Consider the following 20014-nt stretch of genomic DNA (forward strand, 5'->3'; position numbering starts at 1 on the left):
AGTTGCTCCTTCAGCTCAATTGCTTTCGAGATGGACATTCTATATGGTCTCTTTGCAATTGGCGCAGCTCCCAGCACTAGCTTGATCTCATGATCCACTTCCCTTTGAGGCGGAAGTTCTGTCAGCTCTTCAAGAAATACGTCTGCATACTCCTTTAGCCATGAAGGTTCTTTACTACGTTCTTGATTTTGATCTAGTTTATTAAGCTTAATCAAGTAGACATGTAGTCCCTTTCTAACTCCTTTTATAATCCGAGATGCTTTGGCCAATTGAATTTTCGGCTTTTCAGCCTCTCCTTGAGTTGTGATCAAGTCCCCTTTAAAATTTCGAAAGGAAACTTGGCCCTTTCCACAATGAATGTGGGCGTCATTAGGTTTAAGCCAATCCATTCCGAGCAAACACTCATGGATACCTAGGTTTATGACCTTGAATTTGACCGAAGTCGTCTTTCCTCCCAGAAAGAATTCCACCTTAGCAGTTTGCCTGGTACAAGTGACCTCACGACCATTTGCTAATTCCACAAGCAAGGTAGGTGCTTCTATTGTGGCTATTCCTAATCTTCTTGCACAAGCTGGTGAGATAAAGGAATGTGTACTGCCACAATCAATCAAGGTTTTGAAGCCTTTACCTTGATAATCCGATGGTGTCTGAATCACCGAAAACTGGCGATTCGGGCCTTTCTTGTGAAGGGCGGCATGGACTATTGCCTTCTCAAAGTCTGCTTTCATGGTCGGGTCTTCTTCATCGCACATTTCCCTGTTGTGGGAGCTTTCGCTCAACCGCCAAGACCCTCGGACCGCTTATTCTTTCAAGAGTTTCAAGCGAGCTCTAATGGCTCTCTCTCACCTAGCCGACGCGCCGTCGATCCTACGAATGTAGTGAGCTTACCTTGATGCTCGGTCGAGTACCCTCCTCTCCCGCGCACTACGGTAGCTCCACGATCCTAGATGCTAGCGCAAGCATCCTCAAGCCTCCTCCATCTCCAAGCTCCATCCTCCATAGCCGCGCGCGCAAGAGAAAAGAAGGGAAGAGAAGAGAAGAAGAGGAGAGGAGATGGTGAAGAGCTTCACCCTCTTGATCCCTCACCCTCACACACACTCACTCTCTCACACTCTCACACTCCCTCTCTCAAGTGCACACACGCAAGTAAGAAGGAGAGAAGAAGAGAAGAAGAAGAGGACTCCTTTTGCCACACACCAAAGAATGAGCTTCTCATTCATTTTTTCAACTTTATATACAAAACCTTAAATCCCTTTCGGGCGGTCATCCCCTTTTCCTCTTTTACATGGCCGGTCGTAGCCTGGGCCCTCTTTCCCATTTCCCACCATTCTAATTTACCCTATTCCCACTAATGTATACACTTTGCACAGGAGCGAGCCTGGCACTCTTTTACACAGATTTGGGGGCACTCCCATATTTTAATGGTGCGCCTTTTCCCCTTTTGTTGCCGTGGCCCCACATCGAAGCCTTTTGAGGGTCGTGTCCGAATATTGGAGTTTTTCAGGGATTGGTTGCCAGTCAAGGCGCCTTTTTTTGCTCTTGCGCATTTTTTGCTCTTTTTCCTTCTTCCCAGTTCCCGTTCCTTTGTGCTGCGGTAACGTGGTCGGAAACACGGTAACATTACCCCCCTCCTAGCCAAGTGCCAGTCCCATGGCACTGCGGTGGGACAAGGGGCACGTTAGGTCGGCTGGTCGGCGGAACAGGTAGGTGGGTGGTTAGGATGACCCGGAGCGAGTCCGGCGTATGGTAAGCTCCATGGAGACATTCGGCATCCGTCACGCTGTTGTAGCCGGTCGTCTTGTGATTCGGAGAAGGGCTAGAAGCAATGCAATGATGGTGTGGGGGAATTTATTCTGGTAAACACCCCTTGAACGCGGTTTGGCTTGATCCCCGTGGCTGTGATTGAAGATATGTGCCTTGGATCTGAAAGTCCTCGGCCCGATGAAATCAATAAGCTATCCGTGGATCTTGCGGGTAGGGCATGGATCGTGGGACGATACATATCCAAGATCTATGCCAATGGCGGACTTTGAGCTGGTTCGATCATAGTGGCTATCAGCACCAGGCGGGTTGCTGGGGGCCGGCACGCTTTGGGTCTTTAAGGGGTGCCAGGGTGACAGTCTTCCGCGGGTAGCCAGCCTTTGAGAGTCGATAAAACCTGCAAAAAAGATTGTGCCCTCCCTAAGGGGTGTGCTGCTTGTCGTGTAGGGTGCTGTGCTCGTGGCAGTGAAACTGGGAGATGGGTCTAACCTTGGGCAAGCCCTTGGTAACGTCCCATACTTGAGGACCCAGCTTGTGCTTCGTTGGTGGTGCGGTGCGAGCCTTAGGGTGATAGGTCTGAAAGTCCTGCCCTTGATGTGCCCTAGGCGTGAAGTGGGGGAGGGGGCTAGGGAGATCCCTAGGTGCTTCTCTTTTTTTTTTTTTTTTTGGAATGAGACATAGGCCCAAGTATCTTAGTCGGAATGAGGAGGGGAAGGTGGGCGGAGAGACTTGCTAAAAAATTGGCGACTCTGCATGTAATTCTTTAGATTCATGCGGACATGTAGGGAGGTAGTGGAGAGAAAGGGGTGGTTGCATCTAGTAAACTGGCTGTCGTTTATGTCCTCTAGGAGGGCTAGGCAAAAAGAAGGGAGGAGAGTAGCCCTTAGCATGAGACGAGCCATGGCACAATTATCTATAGTATTAGAGTCGAAGAATAGGGGAGGCAGGCCACGCTCTTGTGGAGTCGAGTCCTGCTTAAGGAGTAGCCTAAGTAGCCTAAGATAGTTACAAGTGGTTATGAAGGCGGGGTCAGGGCATGAGGAAAAATCCGCAAGGAAGCGCATCATGGATTCGTCTAGGCTTTCTGCGGTAAAAAGAAGGGCGTTGTCGAAGGATGCTACAGTGGAGTTATAAATGACGGGGAAGTCATAGCGCTCGTGGAGATTGGCATCAAAATCTTTGCCTATTCTTCGAGGGTACACCATATAAGTAGGGTCGTTCCGCTCGAACGGCAGGGTATTACAAAAAGCCATCCGGGCGAGCATGCTTATGTCGCATACTCGCCTCCTCCACAGGGGTTGGTCCCTATAGTTTGGTACGGTGTAGGGGATTTCAAAAACTTTATCGTGCCAGTAGTCGTCCGGTTCGGTGCCCCAAGTAGTTGGGGTCTTTTCCCGCTCTTCCAGCCATCTTTTCCCCAGTCGGCCACCGACCGCGATCATCTCGTCCATCACTTTGAGGGGCAGGACCCTCCGCAGACTGTTGGGTAGGAGGAAACTGAAGGAGAATGGCTCCTTTGCTAGTTCCTGCACCTCCCACACCACCAGTTCTGCATGGAATTCCGCTGGGAGATCATCTGGGCACGGAGGGAGAGGCGCGGACGGTAGCACGGCTGGTTTGGCTTTTAGCTTCTGTCTGGCCTCTTCCACTAGCTTTTTTCGCCTTTCTTTAGAGATGGCTTTTCTTTCTGCAGCTGGGTCTGCTTGTGGTGGATCTTGGGCCTGTGGCGAGGGGGGTTGCGGGACCACATCTTTCCTGAAGCGATTCACATCAACTTCCAGCTCGGCTTCTTCCCCCCGCCGTTCTGCGAGCACTGCTTCTTCCTGGAACCCTAGGGCATCTATTTCTTGGGGGGTCAGGCCGGCTCTTGTCAGGTATTCCCGCTGTTCTTTCAGACTCAGCCTCACCTCCACCGGCAGTGGTGGCATCTGCAGTCCTGCGTGTAGAGCCCTTCTTGCCATGCCAAGCTTCCTCTGTACTGCTTCCAGCTACTCTCCTTGTGCTGTGTGGGTGACGTCCAAGATGGTGTTGAGGAAGATCTTCTGTTGAGCGCTGAAGGCCACTTGGGCTGCCTCTGCCTTGCTCTCCGCAATGATTTTCTCTTTTTCTGTTAAAGCAAGGTGGCACGCCAGTGTCTTCACCTTCTTCTCGTTATGCGCGGCCCACTTCTCTGCCCTCTTGTTCATCACTTCCAGGCCTTCCCCTTGTCTCAAGGTCAACATCATGATTTTCTGTCCATAATCCTCGAGTTCCCTGACCAGCCTTTCTTGTTCTTGTCGTTCATAGGTCAGCTGCTCTGTTAGGCGTTTGAGCTCCTCCTCCTGCTCCTCCATGCCTCGTTGCCTTTCTTCGTCTTTAGCATTCAACTCCTCCTTGAGTGCATCCACCTTAGCAACTTTTGTAGCAAGCTCCTCGTACTGCCCTATGAGAAGCTTGTGCCCTCTTTGCATGTTCACTAACTCTTGCATCTCATTCTCAAGTAACTGCCTCCAATGTTCCTCTCTCTCATCCCTAGCCTTCAGTTCCTGTTTTAGCTCTGCAATTTCGCGCTGCTGCAAGACCACCATTCTTGTCTTGTCCAACTGGAAAGCGGCCATGGTTTCCTTCTCGGTTGCCAACTCTGCCATGGCTGTTTTGTGTTCCTCCTTTGCTCTCTCCAACTGGGAGAGCGGCTCAGCGATGTATTCGTCATAATTAGCCGGTGGCATCATCGTTGCGTGAATAGGTGAGGTGGAGGCTTCAACTCTTTGCTTTTTGGGTTCCTGCCTGGTCTCTGCATCTACGGCCGGCCTTTTCTGTCCTGTGGCCGTAGTTTCCGTGCTCCGCCCCTGGCCCATTCTTTGTTGATAAAATATTGCATCCACGCCACGAAATTCGACACATCAGCGCTAGTGGGGATGCTGGGGGTGACGGTGGTGAGTTCGGTGGGAGGTACCAGGAGGGTAGGGATTGGATGAAGCGGGGCCTTGCCTTTGCCTTCGGAGACTGGGGGTGGCACGAATTCTGGCACCTGTGTGCTGGATCCAGGCCCCTCCTCTCTGCATGGGCTTAGGTTCCTTAGTTCGTCCGCCCGGCACTGTTGTTCGATGGACCGTCGTGTGGCCTCCGCCAGGTCCTCCTCCTCTTTCCTTGGCAGCTCCTCCTCTTCTTCCTCCGCTTTCCTCTTCCTTTCCTCCTGTCTTTTCTTCTGCTCCTCCTGCTTTTTCCCTTTTTGTTCCTTTTCCCTCATTTTCTCTGCTTCAGCTTCTTGTTTGGATGCCTCCTTGGCCTTCTGCAACTCCTCTCTTTCCCTCTGCTCCTCCTGCTTTTTCATCCTCTCTCTCTCTTTTGCTTCTTTCAGGGACTCCTTTGCCCTTTCCAAGTCCTCCCTCTCTTTCTTCCTGCCTTCATCACCCTTTTTCTTCTTCTGCGCCGCCTTTTTCTTTGTTGTCCTGATCGCCCTCTTACTAGTTGGTCCTTCCCCCTCTTCTTCTGTTTTTGTTCTGTCGGTGGACCCGTCTTTGTCTTGTCGAGGGGGCGACTTCTCCGGTGTTTCTCCTTCTCCCTCCTCCGGCTCTTGTGCCGCTTTTACTGCCTCCTGAATTAGTGCAGTTAAGACTCCTCCATAGCCGATGAAAGAGGCCTTGGAGGAGGCTTTCTTCCTTTCCGTTACCTTAGAAGCAGGAGAGTTTGCTCCTGTTGGTGCACTTCCCAGGGCTAGTGCTTTGGCCGCTTGATCGATAGTCTTCCGCACGTAGCCGTTCCAGTCCACCTCATCTAGTGTGTGGGCCGCTACATTCTCTAGCATGGGCACACTAATCCGATGCATTAAAGAGTTGTATCGTTGGCTGGAGAAGAGCACGTGCACCAACTTTGCCTGCAGTCTGGCGTCAGTGTCGGGGATGCCTTGGATGCTTATGCCGTCGTTTGTAAGTACCTCTTCCTTCTTCATTTTTAGCAAGGCGTAAACATCCCTTTTTTGCCGCCTTTCGTTCCTTGGTGCCAATTCCAAAGCTTTTTTCACCAGGATTGGGTCCAATCGGACCGGTACCTTCTTTGCGCCCTCTCCTCGGCCTATTGTTACAGTGCCCGCTTCCTGGTTCGAGTTGTATGTCCTAAGGAGCTCCACGCATTTGAAATGATCAGGCTCCTGCGAGAATTTTTCAATATATTTTCTTAGGTTGCACTGTTCCACCACTCTTCTAGCTGCCTCCTCCTTTGCCACCACGACTCTGATGTTGTGGATGGTTCGGAACTTAAGCTGGCCGAAGGCGCGGATTTCCAATCGGATGCAATATAGCTCCCTTTCTTCGTTAGTGAATGGGAGCCGATGGGCTCGGTCTTGCTGCGACATTTTCTGCTCCTGCCACAATTCATAACTTCCGTTAGTGTTTTCCATATAGCGCTTTGCTGTTTTTAAACTCTTAATTGAATTTTTGGAAGCCTTTTCATACCAATGCTTATATCTTTCACTCCTTTTATTTTACCATACCCCCCTTTTTATTCATTTCCTATCTGATTCCCTCCACCGTGTTTCCCACTTTTCTTTTCATCGGGTTTTTGCATGTACATGTGTACCACCTGTCTTCCGACTGAGAGAATAATCCTTCCTAGGATTGGAAGTTAAAGGGTGGCGTTGGTGCTGTTGGGGTAGGAATTTACGTGTGAAGAAACCACGTATAGAATCGTGGGTTGTATTCCAGTTGCGCATGACAATCGAGAGCAGCCGGTTGGATAGAGACCTGGGAGATGTAGGTCAAGACATCATGAAAGAGATCCCCAGTATTAAGGCGGCTAGCGACATGTAATTCCTCTTTGGTGAGGAGTTGGTCAATATAGGGGTGGGCGAGCACATGGTCGTCTAGGTGCTGATTGCTGGTGATGGCCAAAACCCTAAACAAGATGGGTGCCACGTAAGTGGGGTCATATTCAATGGTCTAATTGCCCTGCGTTGCTCAGCATTGGTCATTATTCGGCAACCTTTTTTCTCCCATTGGATTCGCAGAGCAAACCATTGTTGCAAGAACGTGGAGGGCGAGCTTGCCATTTGCATGAGCTCGTGCAGTTCGCTTTCAGGAGCAGAGCGGGGAGGCTTTTGATATGAAGGCACTAGGCGTCTGAGCGCCGCTTGCTCCCTTGAGATTTCATTGTTAACTACAAGTTCTTCAGCGATCTTGGAGGATTTCGTAGTTATGAGTTCGTATTTTGCCCATGTGCAGGGTAAGGCACGAACCTCCGAAGCAAGGGTTCTGTCAAGGAGGCCTAGGTCTAGCCGCTTATAGCTTCTAGCGAATGTGGTGAAAGTGTCGTCCAGTATCCTGATGCAGGTTATTAAGTCATCCCCAGAGGTCGCGGCAAGGTCGTGAGCCAAGGAAAGGAAAGGTCGTACCGCGTATGAGAGTCTAAGACCTGTTGATGGGCTTGGTGCAACTGGACTGGATAGTGGTGACTGCCTCATCGGTGTCATAGGTTGGGCTTTGTTCGCAGAAACACATTGAGGTGCTGCAGGGAGCTCTGGGGGCCTGGGGGTTGGGCTGGGTTCTGAGTGAGCAGTCATAGGGTTTTTCAAGCCCTCTGGAGTAAGCAGGTTTAAGGCTTGTGGCGGTTGCTTTGGTCGATAGACAAGTTGAGGCTTACTAGCTGTTACTGGTAATGGTGTGCTGATTATGTGCTGGTTACCCCGTGTGCAAGCCTTCCTTTCTAGGGCGATATGACTTGTAGATGAGCTTCTTAGCTGGCCATTTTTAGGCATCCAGATCCAGAGGTTGCCCTCGTAGTATCCTTGTGTCCGCAAGAGATCCTTATGAATCCATCGCAGCATGGTCGTTTGGCTATGGCAATAGCATCTATACTGCCTCCTAGGCCGGAACGGCTGACGTTTCTGGCGGTTAGGGTCCCGTTTGGGTGGTGTACCCGAATGCGGTTCCTGCTGTTTTGGCACCCACATAAGTCTGGGCTTGTTGGCCTTGTGGGCATTCTTGGTGGATTTGGGTTTTGGGTCGAGTGCGTGGCACGAAGCCACAGGTTTTGTATGTTTAGACTGGGTCTGAGGCGTGGTTTTGGGGGTTCCTACCGGCGGCGTCGTGATGGTGGAGGAATCATGACAGCCCTTGCTAAAGGTCGTTACTATTCGGGTGCTGCCGATGGCAAGATGAATGCGGTTTAGGTTGTAATCCACATTACAATGCGTTAGCTTCTTGAAGGTGCGGCCCAATAGTGACACATTACCGACTTCCTTGGTGTTAGGCAACACATGGAAGAAGGCTGGTAAACTTTCAGTCTCGATAGAAACAAGTGCCTTGCACTTCCCTAGGAGTGAATAGGCAGCACCCCCAAACGGGGTGAGGTTGGCATTAGTGGGCTGTAGCGTTGGTTGACCAATGCGTGTCCAATGGTCATGCGTCAAGATGTTGTAGTCGGCCCCTTCATCAATCAAGGCGTCGAAAGAATACACTGCGCCTGCTGTGACTGTGATTTGTAGATACGCCGGTGCTACTGCTTCTTCGCCCTGATCCGTAAGATCGGTTACAGTTGCCATTCGGACGTTCAACGGGGCTGCTAGCATGGGTGGCTCATGTAATGGATGGGGAGGAGGATAGTATTTCTTTATGCGGCTGCCGTTAAAAAAGCCCACTCCTTCACCATCAAGTGTTTCCAACTCAACATTCCCGGTTCTACCCATCATGCGTACTCTAAAAGGGCCCAGTCCTCGGAACTTCATTTTTTGCTTGTGTCCTTTCACTGAGTATAGCAGAACAAGATCTCCTTGTTCGAAGTCTCGCTGCTTGACATGCTTGTCAAACCACATTTTTCGTCGAGCCTTCTTGCAGATGAGCGCGTGGGTGGCTAGAAGACGAGTCTCTGACAAGCGTTCCAGCTCGGTCAGGCGTTGCGTCCATGCTTCCTTCCCTTCCCATCGTTTTTGGAGTGCTATTCTCAGGCTAGGGACGAAGAATTCTACCGGTAGAATTGCTTCAGTCCCATAGGTCAGCCTAAAGGGGGTTTGACCGACGGCTGTTTTATAAGCTGTGCGGTAGGCCCACAAGGCAGCCATCAACTTGTTGTCCCAGTCGCTTCTCGAGGCTGAGACCACCTTAGTTAGGACGTTAATAAGAATCTTGTTAGTTGATTCTGCCTGGCCATTAGCGTGAGGGTAGTATGGCAAGGATTTGCGATGGATGATAAGAAAGGTGGATAGGAGATGTGCTATCACTTCGTTGATGAAGTGTGTGCCTTGGTCGCTAACGAGTTCGATGGGGCAACCGAAGCGCGAGATCACTTGTTCCCATAAGAACTTGGCAGTCGTCCTAGCGTCGTTTTTTCGTGTTGCTCTTGTCTCTGCCCATTTCGTGAGGTAATCCGTGGCCACTACGATGTACTTGGCTTGCGAGTACTGCGCTGCGGGGCTTATTGGCCCTATGAAGTCAATTCTCCATTTTTCGAAGGGTTGGCGAGCAACAATTGGGGTTAACTCCATTTGATCCTTACGAATTGGAACTCTTGCCTGCTGGCACTCGTTACAATGCTTAACAAATCGCTTGGCATCGCGGAAAAGTGTGGGTCACCATAGTTGGGACTGCAACACCTTCTGTGCTGTTGTGTCTCCGCTAAAGTGTCCCCCTGCAATGCCGCTGTGCGCCTCTGAGAGCACATCGTGCATCTCATGTTCACACACACACCTTCTCAGCAACCCATCTTGCCCCAACCTATACAGTTGGCCTGCAATCAGCTGGTAGGGCTGGAGCTTCAATATCAAACGCCTAAGTCGTGCCTTTTCTATAGGTCGCTCAGGTAGTCCGTGCTCGAGCACTTGGACTATGTCATCTGCCCAGTATGGCGTCAGATCAGCCTTAAATAGGTCTCTTTCTCTGGACAGGTGGAATAGGTGGGCGTCAGGTAACTCGTCAATGATGCCCGCCCAACCTATAGAGTTGGCCTGCAATCAGCTGGTAGGGCTGGAGCTTCAATATCAAACGCCTAAGTCGTGCCTTTTCTATAGGTCGCTCAGGTAGTCCGTGCTCGAGCACTTGGACTATGTCATCTGCCCAGTATGGCGTCAGATCAGCCTTAAATATGTCTCTTTCTCTGGACAGGTGGAATAGGTGGGCGTCAGGTAACTCGTCAATGATGCCTTGTCCAGTTGCTTCTCCTGTGGGTATACGGGACATGTGATCAGCCATGTAATGCTGTTTTCCCTTTCGTACCACCACGGAGAAATCGAACTCTAGGAGCAGGAGGAGCCAACGAGCTATGCGTCCTGTAGCGCAAGGTTTGTTTACCAAGTAAAGCAGGGCTTGATGGTCCATGAAGAAAATGAAAGGTGTGGCCAGTAGATAGTGCCGGAATTTCTTCACGGCAAACACCATGGCTAGTCCCTCCCTTTCCGTTGTTGAATAATTCATCTCTATCTCAGTGAGTTGCCTGCTAGCGAAGCTCACTGGGTAGTCCAAGTTATGCTCACCCTGTTGGCACAACACTGCTCCTACGGCGAATTTAGAGGCGTCAATGTGTACGTGGAAGGTAGTGGTCCAGTCTGGGGCTCGCAGAATCGGTGCCGTCGTTAGAGCCTTTGTCAATTGTTCGTACGCCTGTTGGCATGCTTCGGTCCACTCGAAGACGATTAGTAGCTTGTACAATGGCCTAGTGATCAGCGCGTAGTTCAGTACAAACCGCCGATAGTATCCTGTGTGACCTAAGAAGCATTGAACTCCCTTGTAATTACTTGGGGGTGGAAGATCAATGATAACCCTGACCTTTGAGAAGTCCGTGGCAATGCCGTTTTTTGACACCACGTGTCCTAAGATGCATCCGTGCTTCACTCAAAACTGACATTTCAAGGGGTTCAGGGAGAGGCGATATAAGCGACACCGTTCAAAGACCGTGGGGAGTTTGTCTAGATGTTCAATCCAGGTCGAATGGACATACAGGTCGTCAACAAAGACCTCCAACTCCTTACGAAGCATGTCCTTGAATATGGTGCACGTAAGGCGTTGAAAGGTGGCGGGGGCATTGGTTAACCCAAAGGACATGACTACGTAAGCAAAGACGCTCCACTCAGTGGCAAAGGCGGTCTTGTGCCTGCCTGCAGGATGCACTTGCACCTGGTTGTACCCCGAGAAGCCGTCTAGGAAACTGTAGGCTTCCTTACCTGCCACCCTCTCCAGCATGTGCTCGGTGTACGGCAAGGGGTAATTGTCTCTCTTTGTAGTAGCGTTCACCTTCTTGTAATTGACGCACACTCGAATCTTGCCGTTTTTCTTCATCACGATCACTATGGGTGACACCCAGTCTGTGTGCTCAATCTCGTAAATGAATCCAGCTCTCATCAGCTTGTCGATTTCCTCCTTGACAGCATGAGCGTGCTTTGGATTCATGGGGTACGGTCGCTGCTTGACCGGCGTTGCATCCGACGTCATGGGTATGTTGTGAGTCACAACACTCGGATCTACCCCTCGTAGCTCATCTAAGGACCAAGCAAATACGTCTATGTACTCCCGCAAAAGAGCGACAAGACTGAACTCCTCTTCAGTGGTCAAGTCCTTGGCAATGAATACCGATCGGGATACTTCCCCTCCCCGGGCTAGGTTTACCTCCTTGACCTTGGCTGGCCCTTCGATTGGTTCACTTGTTTGCCCTTGGCGCTTGGCACCTAGCAGAACCACTACCCTATCCCCTTTTTTGAATTTAGTGAAGCGTTTGGGAAGGTCTTGCGGCTTTCTCTGTTCCTCTGATCGTGCATCCTTGGGGCGCTTTGCCTTATCCTGCCGCAACCGTTTGCGCCTTAGGTGGACAGGTAAGTCCCCCTTGGTGCGTCTGGTCATGGGTGGCCTAGGGATTTCTGGGTCGCTATCAGAAGTAACTTCCGATTCAGAGTTAAACCCCCCATTTTCACTAGTAGAGGTGGTCTCCCCTGGTGGCCGCAGCTTAGATGGCGATTCGGTTCTAAGCAGTGATGTCGTTCCTGGTTGAGCGAGGCCAGCTTGCTCAAGGTCTACGGCTCCTATACATTCCAATCAAGCTCGATCACATTTCGTACACATGACTCCTTGGCCCATTCCAAGGGCCTGTCTTCTCTGCGGCTTGGCGTCTGCCCGTATCTGCTCAATTTCTCGTCCTTCAGTGTCGTACTCTATGGTATCCACTTCACCCTCACTTTCATCACCGAAGGATTGGCAATCTTCGTATTCGTCACAGGAATCTTTATCGCTCGACTGCTCATCGTCTCCCAAGGCTTGCTCTGGGTTGTCTCGTTGGTCGGGGACCAAGGCCTAGTTATACCTGAGGTTCAGCTCGTGCACCCTGGTCCACTTCCACTCGGACTCCTCCAAGAGGTCCTGGAGCGGCTTGACGTTGGCGGCTGCGTTGCTTGTTAGCCGGTCCGTTAAGTTCTCCAGTATTCCTTGGAGTTCCCTTTTGTTGGAAGGAACTTGGAAAGTAACAGGCTCAAGCCCTTCGTGGGGGCTTGCTGCCATCATGTAGAGTGGCGTAGGAAGTGTTCTGTTTGCCTTGCCAACCGTTTTGATGGCTTGCTTGTATGCCTCTTGGTCGGAGAACGGTAGGTCAATTGTAGCGAGGACGTGCATCCAATCCCGCTCATCCTCTGGGTAGGGGATATACTTGGTCAAGGACTCATAGGGCTTCCTGACTTGAGTGTTCCCTTTGAGCATAGCTGAGATGGCGTCCAGGTCGACTGGTGAGGTTTTCCAAGTGTCCATTTCTATTCGTACGGCATTAGTTCTATTGCCAAGGAAGATCAAGCCGTTACCCCAATCTTCGATGACTCTAGCGTTGCGCATCCAAGGTCGGCCTAATAGGACATCGTAGTCCACTCCCTTCATGGACTCCTGCGATCTTTATTGGCCAATTTTTCAGGACCCCGAATGGTTTCACTCTCATACCGTTTGCTAGCGTAACGTTAAACCTAGCAGCTTCAACAGGCGGGTTTCCCCAAGTTTGCAGCACCGCGTGGCTAAGCACACTAACCCTAGCTCCCGTATCTACGATTTCCTTCCTTGTTGAGTCACCCAGGGCTAGGACCGGCAGGACTGCGTGCATTTCAGAGCCTTCCCAAAAGGCATTGACGTGCAAAGATTTAGGTTCAGAGTGCAGCATGAGGCTGGGCAATTGTGTTTCTGCATCCTGGTCTTGCGGGTCTACCGTGACCTGCTTTTGTGAGCCCTCAACTCATTGCTTAAGGTCTTGCCATAGGGCAGGGTGCTGCTTAAGCAGATCTCCCAGGCCAAATGTTACGGGGGTGGTCACTAGTGTGGTCAGGAGATTGCTAAGTGCTTGTCCCTCCTTTAAGCTAGACTGTCCGGGCCAACGGCCACGGCTGATCTGCGGCTCTGTTGCGTCCAGGCTTGGTCTTAGTGGCACTGTTTGTGGCACAGTAGCCTCGGCTGACTTAGGTGGAGGTGGTGACCGTGGCGTGCTTATGCTGGAGAGATCATCGATCTCGTCCTCCGTGACGGGTTCCACATCTTTGAGGTGCTGTTGAGCCTCCCTCACCCATTCCTTCACCTTTTCTATGGCCTCCAATTGTCGCTTGGGGTGCGGGTATTCCCCTATCCTAGCACTTCCCTTTTCGGCTGTCTTAGGGGCTGAAGTCTCTGCCTCCGCGTCTGAGACTTTCTTCCCAGCAGTTAAAGTTGTAGCACTCTCGGTCTTCAATGTGACCTTAGCATCCGACCTCTTCTTCTTCCGCCTGCGGCTTTTTTTTCCTATTGAGGCTGCGTCCAGGTTGCTAGGTCCTGGCAGAGAGATACCGGCCTGCTTGGTTTGGGCTCGGGTCATAACTCGCAAGGGAATAGGTGTGGCCTCCCCGTCGGGGTTTTCGACACCAAACAACCCTAATGGGACGGATGGCAAATTAGCTGCGCTAGAGGATGGCTTCCGCTTTGGGCAATCAACGAAAAGATGGGTGATTCCGCACTCTGCGCACCTTTGATCCGCCTTGTCCCTGTTTTGTTGCTCTCTTTCGGGGCAACGTGATGAGACATGACCGGGGTGCCTGCAAGTCCAACAAGTGATTGGATCCTGTGGCTGCCCTCCTAGGCCTCTCCCCCGTCCTCTTCCCAACGCCATCACCGGCACGGGTCGATAATCCATGAGGACCGCATTACCCTCGTCGTCATGCGAGACGTAAGGGTAAATGTAGGTCTCTTCATCGTTTGGCTCCTCCACATAATGAACTGGAGCGTCGCTCGGTGGGTGGGTCACATAAGGACCAGGCGGTCTAGGAATGCCGGTGGGGTTTATGTCCATTCTAGGGACGGCGGGTTTCATATCGTTAGGCGCGGGTAGAGCCAATAGGGCTCCCCTTCCAAAGAATGGCTGTGGCCTGTTAGCTAGATAAGGCTGGCCGTAGGGTTGCGAGTATGGAAACCTTCTTGGTAGTCTGCATTGTGCGGCATCGTGGCCGAACCTCCCGCAGTTGGCGCAAGGTCTTGACCTAGGGACTTGACATTCAGCCGGCAAGTGGTTCCCTCCACAGTAGACGCACTGGATGTGTGGCCGCGTTGGTCGTCTCAGCATGTCCTGTATCTTGGTTAATTCCATCCTGACCTCCGCCAGGCCTTGGTCTGTCTCGGTGGCCTTCCCCTTATCTTGGGGTGATGGGTTCGACCGCTCACTAGAGGCTAGCGTTCTCTCTAAACTCCGCGGGTTGGTTTCTTCTAGGTTTGAGCTCCTGGAGCTCCGCTCTTTCAGCTGGTCATCGACTCTGATGGCTTCCTCAAAAACCCTAGCCACCACGTCTCGCTGCAAGCTTGAATTGCCTGCCAGTGCCTTATACAACTCCTCATCTCGAATTCCGCTGATGAATAGAGTCGACACTGCCCTGTCAGTCGGTCGCTCGCCTAAAGGGATTCTTTTAAAGAGGCTCCTCACGTGGGTCACATAGTTGCGGATGCTCTCCTTCTCCTTCTGCTTGACGTTCATTAGGCGTACTAGCAGGTTGTCGGAGTATCCTGGCTCGGCAAACCTTTTGACAAAAAGATCCTTGAGGTTATTGAAGTTGGCCCGTTCTATGGCATCCAAGCTTGTATACCATGTCCTACCTTTATCGCTTAAGCAAAGTCCGAATGCTTGCGAACGTTGAGTCTGGTCGTTGAGGCCATTGGCTTTGCAGACTTGCTCAAACTGCTCGACAAAGCTGTACGGATCGTCATGTGGCTGGTACTTGTCGAGTTGCTTGGCGACAATAGGTATTTTGGCCTGACTCTTTGAGCCCTGGTTTGCCCCTAACCCTGCAAGCAGTGACGTTGCTAGTGCAGTGGCACTTTGCTCTACTGCGGTGTTATCGAGCAGCCGTTTCATGAGGAGCTCGCTCAGCGTCAGGTCTCCCTCAAGTGCTCTTTCCTGGTCCGTACGGTTCCGGCCAGCCAAGTTTGGCACTCGCTGTACCTCATGCAGCTCCATGCTTTGCCTCAGGCTCCTGGCTTGTTGATCCCTATTATACTCGGCTATGCCTTGCAATGCCTTGCGGGCTAGCCTTCTCTCCTCCTCTAGGTTTGCAATGATTGCATCTGCCGTTCTGCCATGGTGCTCATACCGCGCATGCGCATCGTAACTGCTCACCATTTGCTGCATAGCATTTGGGAATGCGCTCACGTCGAGCTCCTCGGTAAACCGATGGTTTGAGCCCTCCTCCGCTATGGTCGAATTCTTGCGCCTCGCTGCGCTGTCGATCAGGTTGACTAGTCGTGACAGGTCCTTGTTGTTGGCGCTCCTCGCTTTGTTGACCGTGCTGTTATACTCTTCTTCACTGGCAGGATCCCAATGCTTTCCCATATTTGCCAGTGGCTGCACCATCTACTACAAGGGGAGTGTGTTGAGGAGATTTTTGTTGGGCCCCGAGGCTTCTATGAGGTGCTGTTGAAATCTGAGAAGCACCGTGTTGATCTCTTGTCTAAACTGACATTGTTTTTTGATCGCCGTTTGGTCCATGTTGTGCACCCAATGGCATATTTTCAGTGCCTGCTTCAACGTGAATGCCCGGTGTGGGCTGAAGTGGAAAATTGTCCACAGCTGTCTATTGGCCACTGTTAAAGGATGCCATGGCCGTTGTGGGCACTGTTCTGGTCCCCCCGAGCCTAAGGGCCATGAACCGTAACCGTTTGTGTATGTTATGGGACACTGCTAGGAAAAGGCCTGCTTGGTTACGTCTTAATTGCTCTGGCATGCATCCTTTGCACTTTCGTTTGAAATGGGGCAACTTTGCAGGGCATTGCTTTTTCTGTGGAAAATTGGGGCATTTTATGGCCGAATGCCAATGCCCAGAGAAGCAACCGACTTCAGATGCTGAGCATGTTGTGCTGCCCATGGAAGATATGGTGCTTGATGCTCCGTTGCAGGATGCAACGCAGCCACCTAAAGTTTTGGATAAAGGTAAACAACACGTTTCGGGTTTGGATTCCTGTGGCAATGATTGGGTAGATGTGCGTGCCAAAAAAGGTAAAAGGTTTGATGCTGGCTTGGTGGATACTGGGCCTAATGCTTCACAAGATTCCATGCGCACTTATATGCGCAGGAAAGAAATGTTGTCTTCAAAGCACAATGCTCATACTATGGTTTCCTCTGCTCCCTGTAATTAGTCTACTAGGAAAGTATATACGGACGGTCCGAAGGGCCCATCTGCTAAGTTGGCTTTTGATACTAGAGGTAATGTGATTACTCCATGGGATCGTCGTTATCCCCGTTCCATCCCCAAGACAATGGATAGTCCGTTTACCTCTAAAGCCGGCCGTCAGAACTCCTTTGTCGTGTTAGCTGATTTTTTGGATGAGGGAGTTCTTGATATTCTAGCATAAAAGGTTAAATCGAGGCAAGCTGTGCCTCGTTTTTAATTTTCTTTTTGAATACACATGAAGATAGCCACGTGGAATGTGCGAGGCATTTGTTCTCGCCATAAGCAACATGCCATGTGGACTGTATTGCATGAGAATCAGTGGGATGTCTTGTGTGCTGTTGAGCACAAGAGTCACGATGAAGCATGAAAATTTGTGGATTGCCATGGGTTTCGCTTGTTTTATGCAGGGACACATGCCATGCATTATTCTGGTGTGCTTATGATTGTACATGAGAAATATCAGCCTATTCTTATTAAAAATGATGTACATGGCCGTTTTGTGGTGATTGAAGTTTTAGTTGAAGGAGAGATCTTATGGTTGCTGGGCCTCTATGCTCCGAATGACTCTCTATCCCGCCGGGATCTTTGGAATACTTTGCAGACCTCCTTGTCACTTGGCAGACGGGGTTTTTTGATGGGGGATTTTAATGTGTGTTGATTCTTCACAGTCCACATCAGAGCATTCGGTGATGGACGCTCCGGAAAGTCGTGTGTGGAATGCGTTTGCTCTTGCTGTACTTAAGCAAGATCTTTGGTCTTGGCTACACCCTTCTTCTACAGGGTTTACTTTCCATTCTGCGCAGTATGCAACTACATGGTCGCGGTTGGACCGCATGTACATCATGTAGGATGATGATTTTCTTCTTGAGATGCTAGAAATGAAAGTGTTGCAGCAATATGTCTTGTCGCATCATTTTCCTCTACAGCTTGAGATACTTGCTCAACCCATTGCACCTTTTAAGCAATTTCTGGATAGACTCCCTTTGCATTTCAACTCGTCTTATTTGAAGCATTCAATCTTTCAGGACTATATGCAGCAATTGATTGATAGATTTTTATTGGACTTTGCCTCTGAGGGCAATGCTTCTTTTGAACGATTGCTCTCTAATGTGCAGCGGGTTGCTCGGTAGTATGGGATCCATCATGCCTCTCTTTGTCGGCGCCGTTGACAAGCAGCGGAGGACTTACTGGCTTTGGTTCGTTCTCTGCTGGTGGACACTCTAGATGATGTATTTCTGCTATCACTGGTGATGCGTTGGCTGATCTTATTAAAGAGTTTCAGTTGAAATCTTATCAGCAGGCCAAATTGCAAAATTTAACTGAGAATTTGCATGATAGTGGTTGTCAGACTCATAAGTTCTTTCGAGCTCTACATGCATCTCCTGCTCGAGAAATATGACTAGACTCCAAGATCCAAAAGGTCGAATGGTCATTGATCCTCAGACTATTGTGAATATATGCAGGAATTATTTTCTAGACCTTCTTGGTTCTTCTCCTTCACCTTCTGACCAAGTTACTCATGCACGCTCAGTTTTCTATGATCTGGTCCACTTGATATGCAAACTACTTTGGAGACAAATATTTGTGAGGCGGAGGTTATGGATGTTTTGTTACACCTGCCCAAGGATAAAAGTCCCGGTTGGGATGGTCTCACCAATGAATTCTTTGAGATTTCTGCTACCCAACTGGTGAAACCATTGACGACTATGTTTCAACAGGTTTGGGAAACAGGGTTCATGCCTTCCTCATGGAAAGAAGGTCTTATTAAACTGCTTCCAAAAGTTCCTTCGCCGTCAATGTTGAAACATTGGAGACCAATTTCTTTGATGGGTTCGATGTATAAAATCTTTTCCAAAGTGATGGCGAATCGGCTCCACAAGCATCTTTTGGCCATTGTGCATCCTCTTCAATATGGTTTCATTAAGGGCCGAAATATTCTGTATAATATTTTAAATGTGCAAATGGCTATTGACTATGCAAGGTACTCTGATCAGCAAGTGGTATTGATTCAATTGGATCTGGAAAAGGCTTTTGATTACTTGGACTGGTCTTTCATTGCAGAACTTATGTCTACTATGGGCTTTGGTACTCGGATGTCCCGCTTGATCTACACCATTAGTGCTGCGGCTTCTTCGCGGGTTATGCTGAATGGTGGTGTTACCGAGCCATTTGTCCTTGCACGCTCTGTGATGTTGCAGATGCCACCCTTGCCAGTCGTAATGTTTTGATATCGTTTCGTACAGCCAAGAGACTTTTCAGAATCCCTCGTGGATACCGTGATTTATGGGAACAGCTTTTGTTAGTGCTCCAAAGTAGGCAACCCTTTCCTGCTCTTGCTTTGGATCGTCCTTGGCAGGACTGGGACCTTGCAGGTCGGTTGAATTTTGAAAAGGCCTCAACTAACCACGTGTATCATCTTCTGATTAGAGATCATCAATGGCTGGTTCCTAAAGCTAATACTGTATGGGGATTGCAAAAATCTCGGTCATGGTGGAAGGCAACTGTGATGGAGGGCTGGTTTTATAAGACACCTTTCAAATGCAAGGTCTTTCTTTGGAGGGTGATGATTGGTGGTCTTCCTCTTGCTTCAGCCATTTCCAAGCGTCGAATCTCTAACGGCAATTGTTTCTTTTGCACCACTACTGTGGAATCGGCCCGTCATCGATTTATTTCTTGCCCTCTCGCTAAGAATATCTGGTCGCTCTTGTCAGCGGTTTGGCGAGCAGTGGTTGGTTTCTCACTAAGCCCTTTTGATTGGGTTTTTGTACGGCCAAAATACCCCACACCGGCACAGTCGCATATGAAGATCTTGTTTCACTTTCTTTGATACTGGGGATGCTGGCACAATTGGACCACTCGGAATGTCTTTCTTTTTGATTCGGCCTCTAATGTTCGGGGACATATTGTGAGGCTTAAAGGTCTCTTGCATTGGTAGATAGATCTCATTCGGCACTTTGACTTACTCCCTCAGGAGGACTTACTTCCCTGGCATATGGCAATTTCCTCCGCGTCTTTGCCATGACTTTTGTATCTTTTGGTTTGTCTTGTACTGAGATTTTACACACGATGGCTTAGAGCCATCGTGTATCTTGTAATCATGTAAACTTGTACATTTTTTTCGTAATTAATACAATTACCTTTTACGGAGAGAGAGAGAGAGAGAGAGAGAGAGAGAGAGAGAGAGAGAGAGAGAGAGAGAGGCGTCAGGCAAACAGGAGAGGCGGGGGGCCGCAGGCAGGCAAGCAGGAGAGGCGGGAGCAGGTAGGGCCCATGCGGGCGGGGCAGGTGACAGAGGTGGGAGCAGGCGGGACAGTCTGATTCCAAGGAACGGCTGTTCCAAACAGGAAATGGCTGCTGGAATGGCCCGGAACGGGCAGGAACGGGGCTGGGAACGGGCAGGAACGTTCCATGGGCGTTTCGCCAACAAACACATGCCGGAATGCGTTAATCCGTTCCTAAGGCCCGGAACAGGCGTTCCCTATTTCTATGGCCCTCACCCCCAATCTTAAGAGCTAGCAGCACTGCAGGTCACGACCGCATCCCAAGGGTTGGTGTCCCATATCACCAGCCCACACCATCCCGGATTGTAGTGTACGGATGTGTTGGCTAATGGGACAGGAGTCCAAGAGTGGTGATCACACAATG

The 20014-nt window shown here is 50.2% G+C and overlaps 1 protein-coding gene across 1 annotated transcript in view; it reads left to right on the forward strand.

Moving 5' to 3' along the window:
• LOC148024888 (guanylyl cyclase 1) overlaps positions 1–20014 on the forward strand; it is a 75550-nt gene that overhangs the window by 26947 nt on the left and 28589 nt on the right. The gene's annotated exons all lie outside the window — the stretch shown is intronic.

This window comes from Lygodium microphyllum, chromosome 15, assembly GCF_053477565.2.
Source record: "Lygodium microphyllum isolate KBCC chromosome 15, Lygodium_microphyllum_v1.1.10, whole genome shotgun sequence".
Classification (NCBI taxonomy): domain Eukaryota; kingdom Viridiplantae; phylum Streptophyta; class Polypodiopsida; order Schizaeales; family Lygodiaceae; genus Lygodium; species Lygodium microphyllum.